Source organism: Leptonychotes weddellii, chromosome 9, assembly GCF_054177405.1.
Source record: "Leptonychotes weddellii isolate Sample4059 chromosome 9, ASM5417740v2, whole genome shotgun sequence".
NCBI classification, from domain to species: domain Eukaryota; kingdom Metazoa; phylum Chordata; class Mammalia; order Carnivora; family Phocidae; genus Leptonychotes; species Leptonychotes weddellii.
In genome coordinates, this window is record NC_138377.1 from 57,839,642 (window position 1) to 57,849,317 (window position 9,676).

The window sequence follows — 9,676 nt, forward strand, 5'->3', positions numbered from 1 at the left end:
TGGTCAAGAAAAATTTTCCTTATTGCTACACTCACTTTTGTGTGATGCTCTGTGTGGTCACCAGCTCTGGAATCTCAGTTCCCATAGCTGAGGCTGTGCTCTCCTTTCCAACTAGTGGATGCCTAACACCAAGCACCTAACACTTAATACCAAGCACCTGACACCAAGCCCCAATACAGAGCCTTTCATGAGGAAAACTCTAAACAAGTTGAAAAACTGAGGGCATTTTACCTGAAAATCAAGACTCCCGACCAAAGGCTCTGCCAGGCAACTTACCGTTAGGTCCTGTACTGAGGAGCTCTGCAAACTAGGAATCCATGGATACACAGTCCACTTCTGTCAAGCTAAAAACTCCTGTCAGCAGTGCCTGAAGGGCATGACCAGGAAGATGGAATCTGACCTACTTCATACTCCGGCTCCTTCTAGGTAGGATCTTAATGAGTTTTGTTAAACCAAATCTTCTCAGTTACCCTAAAAAACCAAATCAAAATGATTCGTGTAGAAATGTCCCTTTATCATGCAGTGTTGATTAAAATCACTTTTTCTAATGAGGACATGTAAAGTTATCCTTTATGAGAGCAGGAACCGAAATGATCTAAAAAATAGGTAAATTAAACTCGGAAAACCAAAAAAATGTTCTTTTGGCCAGTGATTCAGCCTCTTTCCCTCAAACCAAACCTTTTACTAAAAGTAATAACATCTGAGGAAAATGGATGCTTTCAGTCAAATTTCTTATTTTCCCTTTCTTCCTGGTGGAGGTGACTAATGAACAGTGAAATAGCCAGAAGGTAGGTGGGAAACCACAGAGGAGAGGGGGAGGGGCAAAGGACAGGAACAATCCACAGATGGTAGCTAGGTCCGAAACAAGGTAGAATTTCGTGTATTGCCACTTCGCAAGGTGAGGGAAGAGGCATGGAAAACACTAGGCCCAGTGCCTGCCAAGCATTTTATATCCATTATCTCTCAGCAATCCTGTGAGGGCTGCATTATTCTTATTGAAAGAAGAAAAACTGGAGGCTCAGAGAGTTAAGTAACTGGCCCAGTGCCACACAGCAAGGTGGTAGAGCCTGGATTGGAAACTAAACTCAAAGCCCTTCCCTTTCACCACAGGACTCCTCTGCACTACACCTTAGAATCCACTGCAAAACATGCCACCTTTCTCACATGGGAATAATTATGTTATTATGACAAATTAAAACATACTAAATAAGATTCTAGTGAAACATGTAGGGTATCACTGGTGCATGGAATGCAACTTGTAGCATATAGAAATATTACCTAGAGAGCTTGCTTAAACCGCATATTCCTGGGTCCCATCCCCAGAAGACGGAGTTTCAATAGGCCTGGGTAGAGTCTACATTTTTACCAGGCAACTAGGTTAATTAATATAAGTGGTCCTTAGACCACACTTTAAGAAACAATGTCATCAACCTTACCCCAAACTGCCAAGTCTCAGTTTACTATTCCCTTGCCTTGTCACGTGCTTTATTCTAAGATAGATAGAGGGGCACCTGGGTGGCTCAGTTGGTTAAGCATCTGCCTTCGGCTCAGGTCATGATCCCAGGGTCCTGGTATCAAGCCCCGCATCGGGCTCTCTGCTCAGCGAGGAGCCCGCTTGTCTGTCTCCCTCTGCCTGCCACTCTGCCTACTTGGGCTCTCTCTCTCTCTGTCAAAAAGATAAATAAAGTCTTAAAAAAAAATAAGATAGATTCAGCCATGCCATAGTAGTAGTCGTCTGGTATAGTGGGGGAAAAACAAAACAAAAACAATACTGGTGAGAGAGGCCTTGGTGGAAAACTCTGTTGCTAACTAGCTGGGTAAACTCAAACAATGCCTTTAAATGTTGTGGGACTTCTTTTCCTTATTTGTAAAAAGTAGAGTTTCTAAAATCACACATCTATGATTTCATTTGGCCGAAGGAAGCCAATTTTCAAAATGATAATGATCTATAAAGCCTAAACATTTCAACGGTGAAATGAAAGAAGCAGAGTCTACTTTCTTTATAAATTTTATATCAACACAGTGTCTCCAAATATCATGGGTTTGGGGGAAGGGAATGGAATCCAAAAATGAAAGCAGGTATTACTTAAATTATATTTTTAAGACAATTCAGTTGTTTGCTTAGCAACCAATTTCTTCAATCAGGCAGTTGCATCTGTACTAAGAATTCCTCAAGTATATAGTGTTTCTAGTCTTAGAAAGCAAGTTGTTACACAATCATTATTCATTCTAATTTTCAGTAGCATCTTGAAGTTCAGAGCTATTTTGGGCTTATTTTTAAAGAACTAAAGACACCCCTTAATTTATATCAATACACTTGTGGATATTGAAACTACAGGTTAAAGAATTGCTGATTTATATCTTGTTTTAAAATGCCCAGACGCGAGGGCTCCTGGGTGGCTCAGTCAGTTAAGTGACCAACTCTTGATTTCGGCTCAGGTCATGATCTCAAGATCATGAGATTGAGCCCTGCACTGGGGCTTGGCACTGGGCATGGAGCCTGCTTAAGATTCTCTCTCCCTCTCCTTCTGTCCCTCCCCTGCCACTCATGTGCCCTCTCTCTCTAAAATGCCCAAAGTGTGGCTTATTGGATAGTTAGTGTCCATGGAGACAAGCTCAACAAGTGAAATGGGTCACATAAATGAAGACACAAGTTACAAAAGAGAAAGAGGAGCACCAGTGAAATGGCTATGGTTCTAACTCACCAAGGAAAATCATGACACAAATTTGCGGCACTTTCAGAAAATCATGTAGATATTTACCTCCTTGTTCCATGACTTCTTAACACCTTCCTGGGAGGCATTAATTTGCTAGCTCAGCCTAGTCTAGTGACAGAACTTGATTACAGAGAGATAAGGAAAAGGTATATTATTATAGGAAAAATCTGAATCACCAGAAACAAAAGAAACAATTTGCTCAATTATGAACTAAGTTGAGATGCACTACTTATAGCAATGTTGAGGAAGACATTAATTTCACATTTAGATAATGTGTAATATTTTCTCCAGCATTTTGCAGTATAATTTAACAGCTTATTTTAAAAAGGTACTTTTCAACTCTATTGATGTTAGTTTTATCTCCAAAGCTTTCAATTATACCACATTCCCAAAAGCATCATATTAAGTAAACTCACTGCATTCATAATCTCACATAGCCTGTATAGCATAGTAGAGTCACTTAGGGAAGTGTTCTGAGATTATTTTGTGTGTATCGTAAGGATAAATACTCCTTTTCCATGTATTTTCTAGCTATTTCTTTAGCACGATCTTGGAGAGTTCATAAATTGACTTTGACTTCTCCAGTTTATGATTTTGTGGCATCCAAGAAAGATAGAATGTTTTCTGCTGCAGCTAAGGAGTATAACATTGCTACAGTCTATTTACTTGTATTGCAAGGTAAACTCAGGAGTTAAAATGAAAAGGTTACTTTTTTAGGTCAAGAATTCTAAGGAAAACAATTTTTTTTATATTCCATACTAATCTTTAATAACATTCATAAATGTTATGACCTAAAAAAACCAAAGTAACTTTTTTTGTCCTGGCTTTTAAAAAATGCCAGCCAATAACCTCTAATCCACACATAACTCAAAATAGGAACTCCAGAACCAAACCACTGACAACCCATCGAAGTCCAGGTGGGCACAAGGCTATGTAGGTGCTCAAGAATCTTCCCCCTTCACATTTTACTACAACTTCTTCTTTTTTTTTTTTTAATTCTTAAAAATTTTATTATGTTATGTTAGTCACCATACAATACATCTTCTAAAATGAAGAAAACAGTTCTGTGAGCCTGAAAGGGACCAGTGGAACTCCAAGGCTCTCTCTACCAAGACAAATGAGAAGAGTATGTATGTCCCTATTGGGCTAGGGATGGCTACAATCATGATTTTCAGAAATTGTCAGAATGCTAGTTGGCCTGCAAAATTTGCATTTACCTAATTTCTTAGAGTCTCTGGGCCTACTTCAGTAACTTTGGGTATAATTATGATGTAAGAATATCCTGTCAATGCTGAGAGAAACAAAGATAGGCCTTTACTGGAAATGTGTCTCTTTTGTACCTAAAGAGTAAATAGTTTTTTCTAGAATTGTTTAGGCATTCAGAATCTGGGTAGGCTAAATAATTTTCAATAATAATTCCAACTAATAATAATTCTGAATTATCCCAGTGTCTGAAAGGCCAGAAGAAGGAATATCAAAGTAGATAAATACTTACTGGCTGCTAAAATTTATCAAGAATTTGACACGAATGATCTCAGTTAATCTTCATAATAATCCTTTGAAGTGTGTACAATTATATATTTCATTTTACAAATGAGGAAACTGAAGTCCAAAGAAGTTAAGCAACTTGCTTAAGGATTCATAGCTGGTAATGGCGGGCTAAGAATTTAACCAGGCAGCAGAGTTTCAGATCTGACATGTTTAAACAATATGATATACCACCTCCCAGAAGGCCTCTTTTGTTTCCACAAGGTCCAGCTCTACAGTGGTTAGCTTGTTTCTGCCTACCTGTTATTAGTTGCCAAGGTAATGAGACAATCTCTAAGGTAAGCAGTGTAAAATGTTCAAATGAGATTTAAATGAGGAACTTACATTTTTATTTATGCTACATTGTGCAGTACTAAAGGGAATTTATTTCATTCAATACTTCAGAAACCATACTATTAATTTGGGAATCTGATACTAGCATGGAAGACTTGCCATATACAATCTGTTATTCTTTCAATAGGAATGTCACTGGCATTGAGAATACATTTAGGGACACGGAAGCATGGCTTCTTTGAACACACTCCCAAGTGACAAGTCTCCTTGCAAGGCGTTGGGGAAGACGGGGCAACTTTTTACCTAGAATTTGTGGGATGTGGCCATAAGAGAGATTGAATTCTCACTCCTGTCACTGTGACTGGGAAAACCTCACTGCTTAGAGGGGTTCCTTGGAAGGAATTTGTTGACCACTCTAAGCCTGGGATGTCCCAGCAGCACCTCGGCAATGGATCTTTACACCTCCCCACTCACCTCTAGGGGCTGGTGAGTTCCTCAGCCCCAGTAGAGATGCTAAGAAATCCTAAGAACCTGTGCAATCTCTATGAGTTAGGGTGCACAGCTGAATAGTGCACACTATTCTCTTCCCTTTCTATTTTGAGTTGTAAGGTTCTGTGTTATCTGCACTCACACAGATCTTCATGCCTTTGGAATGACAATGATCAAGTTCTCTTATCACCAATTTATTCAAAGCTTGTGGTTGAAACAGACAAAGAAATTACTGGAAAAAGTTGGAAAGTCTAAGAAGGTTTTAGTAAATTATATAGTATTTAGTTGCCTAAAAGTACAAGTGCCTTTTCAAAAGGCAGCACGTCCAAATTTGTAATTACACTCTTACTGTTTAGACACCAGTTTATCCTATGTTTTACAAAACGTTTTTATTATTTCCTTATCTGACAATGGTTATTCGTGACCTTGTGGTCAGATAAGAAGGTTGGGCAGATGGTACTTTCAATTTAAATGGATTTTTATGCCATTAAAAAGAATGTTTGCTCTGTCTAAGAAGAGTATTGACTATAAAAGTCACAGGCTCCGGACTATTTTCTGTGGGATTTTTCCACTATCCTTCCAATTAGTCAGTCAATGTGATGTTTCTCTAAACATGATCATTTATTTTTCTCTGGAGGGTTTCCTTCTATCCCGTTCAAGAAAGATGATCCTGGAAAGTAAAGAAAGCTTTCTACACCTCCCAGTGCAATATTTATGATTAATTGCAGCCCATCATAATGAATGACAAAAGAAAAAAGCATTCAGTTTCCTTGCTCTTCTCATATAAAAAAGCATTTGTTGCAATTTGAGTCCCAGCCAACTTCCATTGTTTAGGCAATAACTAGTAAAATTATACCCATCACCAACAATCATAACAGAAATTATATAATTGCAATTTAGACCAATGACCTTATACTTGTGAAAATAGAATGTGGGGTATTTAATTGCATAATGTGGCACTACAATTCTATACCTATAAATTCAAGGTTTTCATATTAGTTAATTAATTTATAATATCCTGTACCTAAACATTCCTGAAGGTGACAAAATTATGTCAGCTCCATAAAATATCCAAATAGCATCTTACTTCAAACAAACTGATGCATATCAAAAATAAGACTTCCACTCTCATATAAACAACGACTTCATATATTTCAGAAATTTGGGAAGACTTTGCAGCAAAACATGTTCAAATTAGACTGTTTAGGGAAATTGGTCTGTATAAATTATTGAATGATTAAAACAAACCAACATCTTTTGCAACCAGAGAAATGCTGAATCTGTTCAATACTTACTATCAGTAGAGTTCACCTTAAGAAACAGAATGGGTGATGCATACAAAAACAAACCTCGACTTGGATGCTCTGCATCAACAGAACGATGAATAGAAGACTCTTCCAGCACAGTAGACAAATTTCCCCTTTAATAAGCAGCCAGGAAAAAGCAATATTTCAATGTTTGCTTTCCTTCCTCTGAGGGAGAGAGTTTCACTATGACTTATTTTACTTCCTTTTTATTCTGTCCTATTTTCTTGGCTCTCACAGACAGCTCCAGTAGCAACATGACAATACCACTTTGGACTTGCCCAAAGCGCCTTTTCTCTAAAAGTCTCAGCTGTGGTCTATGCGAGGAGAGTGTAAAACAGGGGAAACGATGCAAACATTGAAGTTCATCCTCTCGTGCAAACATTTTGAGAGACCCAGACCCATCTTAACCCAGACTGGGAATGAGAGACACTAAAGCAAAACAAAACCCAAAAATAGCTCCTCCCAAAGTTCATACTTAGTGTCCTTGAGGCCTTTGGCAAGATTTACCATTATCTTGAACTCTGTCTCACATATAAAATAAAGCAATGCCATTTTCTTTATGAGGATGTGAAGAGTAACTAAATTGCATTTTCTAAAAGAAAACTTGGAAAAAACCCAGATTTTGGAGTTCTAAAAGTAGGCCTAAAGTGGGTTCCTAGAGCATATTAGTCTTGAAAGCATTTTTTCCTGGAGTAGAAAACATTCACATTTCTATTTTTTAAAAAAACTTAAAAACTTATTTGTCCAGGGAAGATATACATCAAGCAAAATAAAACAAAACAAAAACACTTCAGAATACAATTTATCAAAAAGTTGTCGATGTTCTCTTCAAGTCTATGTATATGCATAGGTATATCTACATCTATATCTATCTATACAAGTGTTGTTTAATAAAAGAAAAATAACTTACTTCAGAAACATCAGAGCTGTCAGTTGTATATTCAGGTTATTTAAGGTAACTATGATACGACAGAAATTTTGGACTCCCTAGGTCCCTGATGAGTAGCTGCATTTCAGGGGTCTATGTTCATCCCTTTGCTCTCACCATTTATAATGGCCTTCCAAACTTAGAGCAGTTTTCTCTTCATATTTTGTCAAGATGCGAATAGTTCTTTTCAAAGTTTATCAGCTAAGAGTTGGTTTGTGTGGGTTGGAAGTTTCTCATTCCAGGTTTTGAGTTTAATTAAACTGAAACAAAATACACATAAAATCTATTTATTCCTCCACCAAGAGAAAATAGAAAAAAAATGAACGTCTCGAAGTAATCAGAAAGAACTTTGCAAACATGTACATTTTCTCTACATTTAAAGAAAATATGAGTTTTCAGAAAGAGACTACAAATGAGTATATATGGTGCCATTCTGTTTTGTTTTCAAAAATATACATATGCACACAAGTAAATTAAATACAACAACATATGTAACATATGATAGTATATTATGGCCGGGTGAGATTTATCCTGGGAATGCAAGGCTGGTTCAACATTAGAAAATCAGTCAATAGACTAAAGAAGAAAAATCATATGATATTCTCAATATTTACAAAAAAGCATCTGATAAAATTCTACATCTATTCATGATACTTTTAGCAAGTTAGAAAATGAAGGAAAATTCCTTAAACTAATAAAGGGCATCTACAAAAAAACCTACAGCTAACATCATACCCAATGGCAAAAGAATGAATACCTTCTCCCTAAGAACAGGACCGAGGTAAGATATCTGTTCTCACCACTCCTATTCAACATCATACTTAAGGTCCTAGCCAATGCAATAAGTCAATAAAAAGAAATAAAATGTATATATTTGGAAAAGGAGAAATAGCATTTTCTCTATTGAAAGATAAAAAACACATCTAAAGATACTCAACATTAGTATAAGGAAATAAAAATTAAACCACCGTTATATAGCACTGCATACCTATTAGGTGGCTTAAAAAAACCTTATCATACTGATCAGAGCGCTGGTCAGGATGTGGAGCAACTAGAACGCTTATACTTGCTAGTGGACATGCAAATGTGATACAGCCACTCTGAAAAAGAGTTTGGCTTCCTATAAACATTTACTTAACATATGATCCAGCTAACCCATTTCTAGGTATTACCTAAGAGAAATGAACTTATTTTCCAGTGATTTTCTTCAATTGCTAAAAACTGTAGACAACTCAAATGTCCTTTTGGTGAATGAAAATACACTCTGGTACATCTATAGAGTGAAATATTACTTAGCAATAAAAAGAAATGAACTACTTATACACACATGGATAAATCTGAAATGCCTTATGCTGTTTTCTTTATGAGGATGCAAAGAGTAACTAGATTGCATTTTCTAAAATATGAGGAAAGGCAGACTCAAGTAGCTAAATCCTGTATAATTCTACTATATGACATTCCAGAAAAGACAAAATGATAGGAATAGAAAACAGATTAGTGGTCACCAGGGGCTATGGTTGGCAGTAGGAGGAGTACGGGCAGCAAAAAGAAATTTTTAGGGTGATGGAATTGTTCTATATCTTAATTGTACTGGTTATCACACAACAGTGTGTGTTAGCCAAAATTCATAGACCAGTACACCAAAAGTGTGACTTTTACTGTAGGTGAATATGATAAATTCAAAATGTGAATTAACACACACAAACACAAAACATAAAAACCTGCATGGATATATACCAAAATACTGATGGTGATTATCTCTTAGATATGGTATTATGGGAGATTTTCATTTTCTTCCTTGTCCTCTTTTGAAATTTAAAAATTATCCCCAATCAATATTTATTACTTTTGTGTCTAGGGGAAAAATAAGATCTTACTTTGTAATCTGTTGAATGTCTGCTTTGTGGAGGCCTCCTTGATTCCAGTCTTCCTTCCTTTTTCCCCTTCTGTCCTTTGTCCTTTATTTTTTAAAAAATTTAAAAAATATTTATTTTTTAAGTAATTTAAGTATTTATTAAGTAATCTCTACACCCAGTGTGAGGCTTGAACTCATGACCCTGAGATCAAGAGTCACCTGCTCTTTAGACTGAGCCACCCCTGTCCTTTGTCCTTTATAACAGAATGTCCAGTTCAAGAAGCCGCAATAATTGCCTAATGCCTACTCAAGCAACTCCTACCTACTTGGCGGCCTTTTGAGTCTGTTTCTGATATAATAACAATAGGCAAAGATTTAGTGAGACCTTATTATGTACCAGGCACTGCTAGGTGCTCCACATGCAATAGCTTATATAATCCTAGCACAATGATCTTAAATGATGTACTTTTCTTGTCCTCAATTTATAGATGCCTATAGCTATAAGCTAACAGAGACAGAAGAGCAACGATACCAGAATCTGCATTCTCGACCACTGCAG

General features: G+C 36.7%; 1 long non-coding RNA gene across 1 annotated transcript in view; it reads right to left on the minus strand.

The window, feature by feature from the left end:
- Positions 1-6,943, minus strand: part of LOC145723458 (uncharacterized) — a 31,316-nt gene extending 24,373 nt beyond the window's left edge. The window contains exons 1-2 of the long non-coding RNA XR_014148539.1: positions 6,377-6,943; positions 277-471 (exon numbers count right to left, since the gene is read on the minus strand). This is a non-coding gene — a long non-coding RNA (uncharacterized LOC145723458). The remainder of the gene's footprint in view (positions 1-276; positions 472-6,376) is intronic.
- Positions 6,944-9,676: the final 2,733 nt, after the last annotated feature.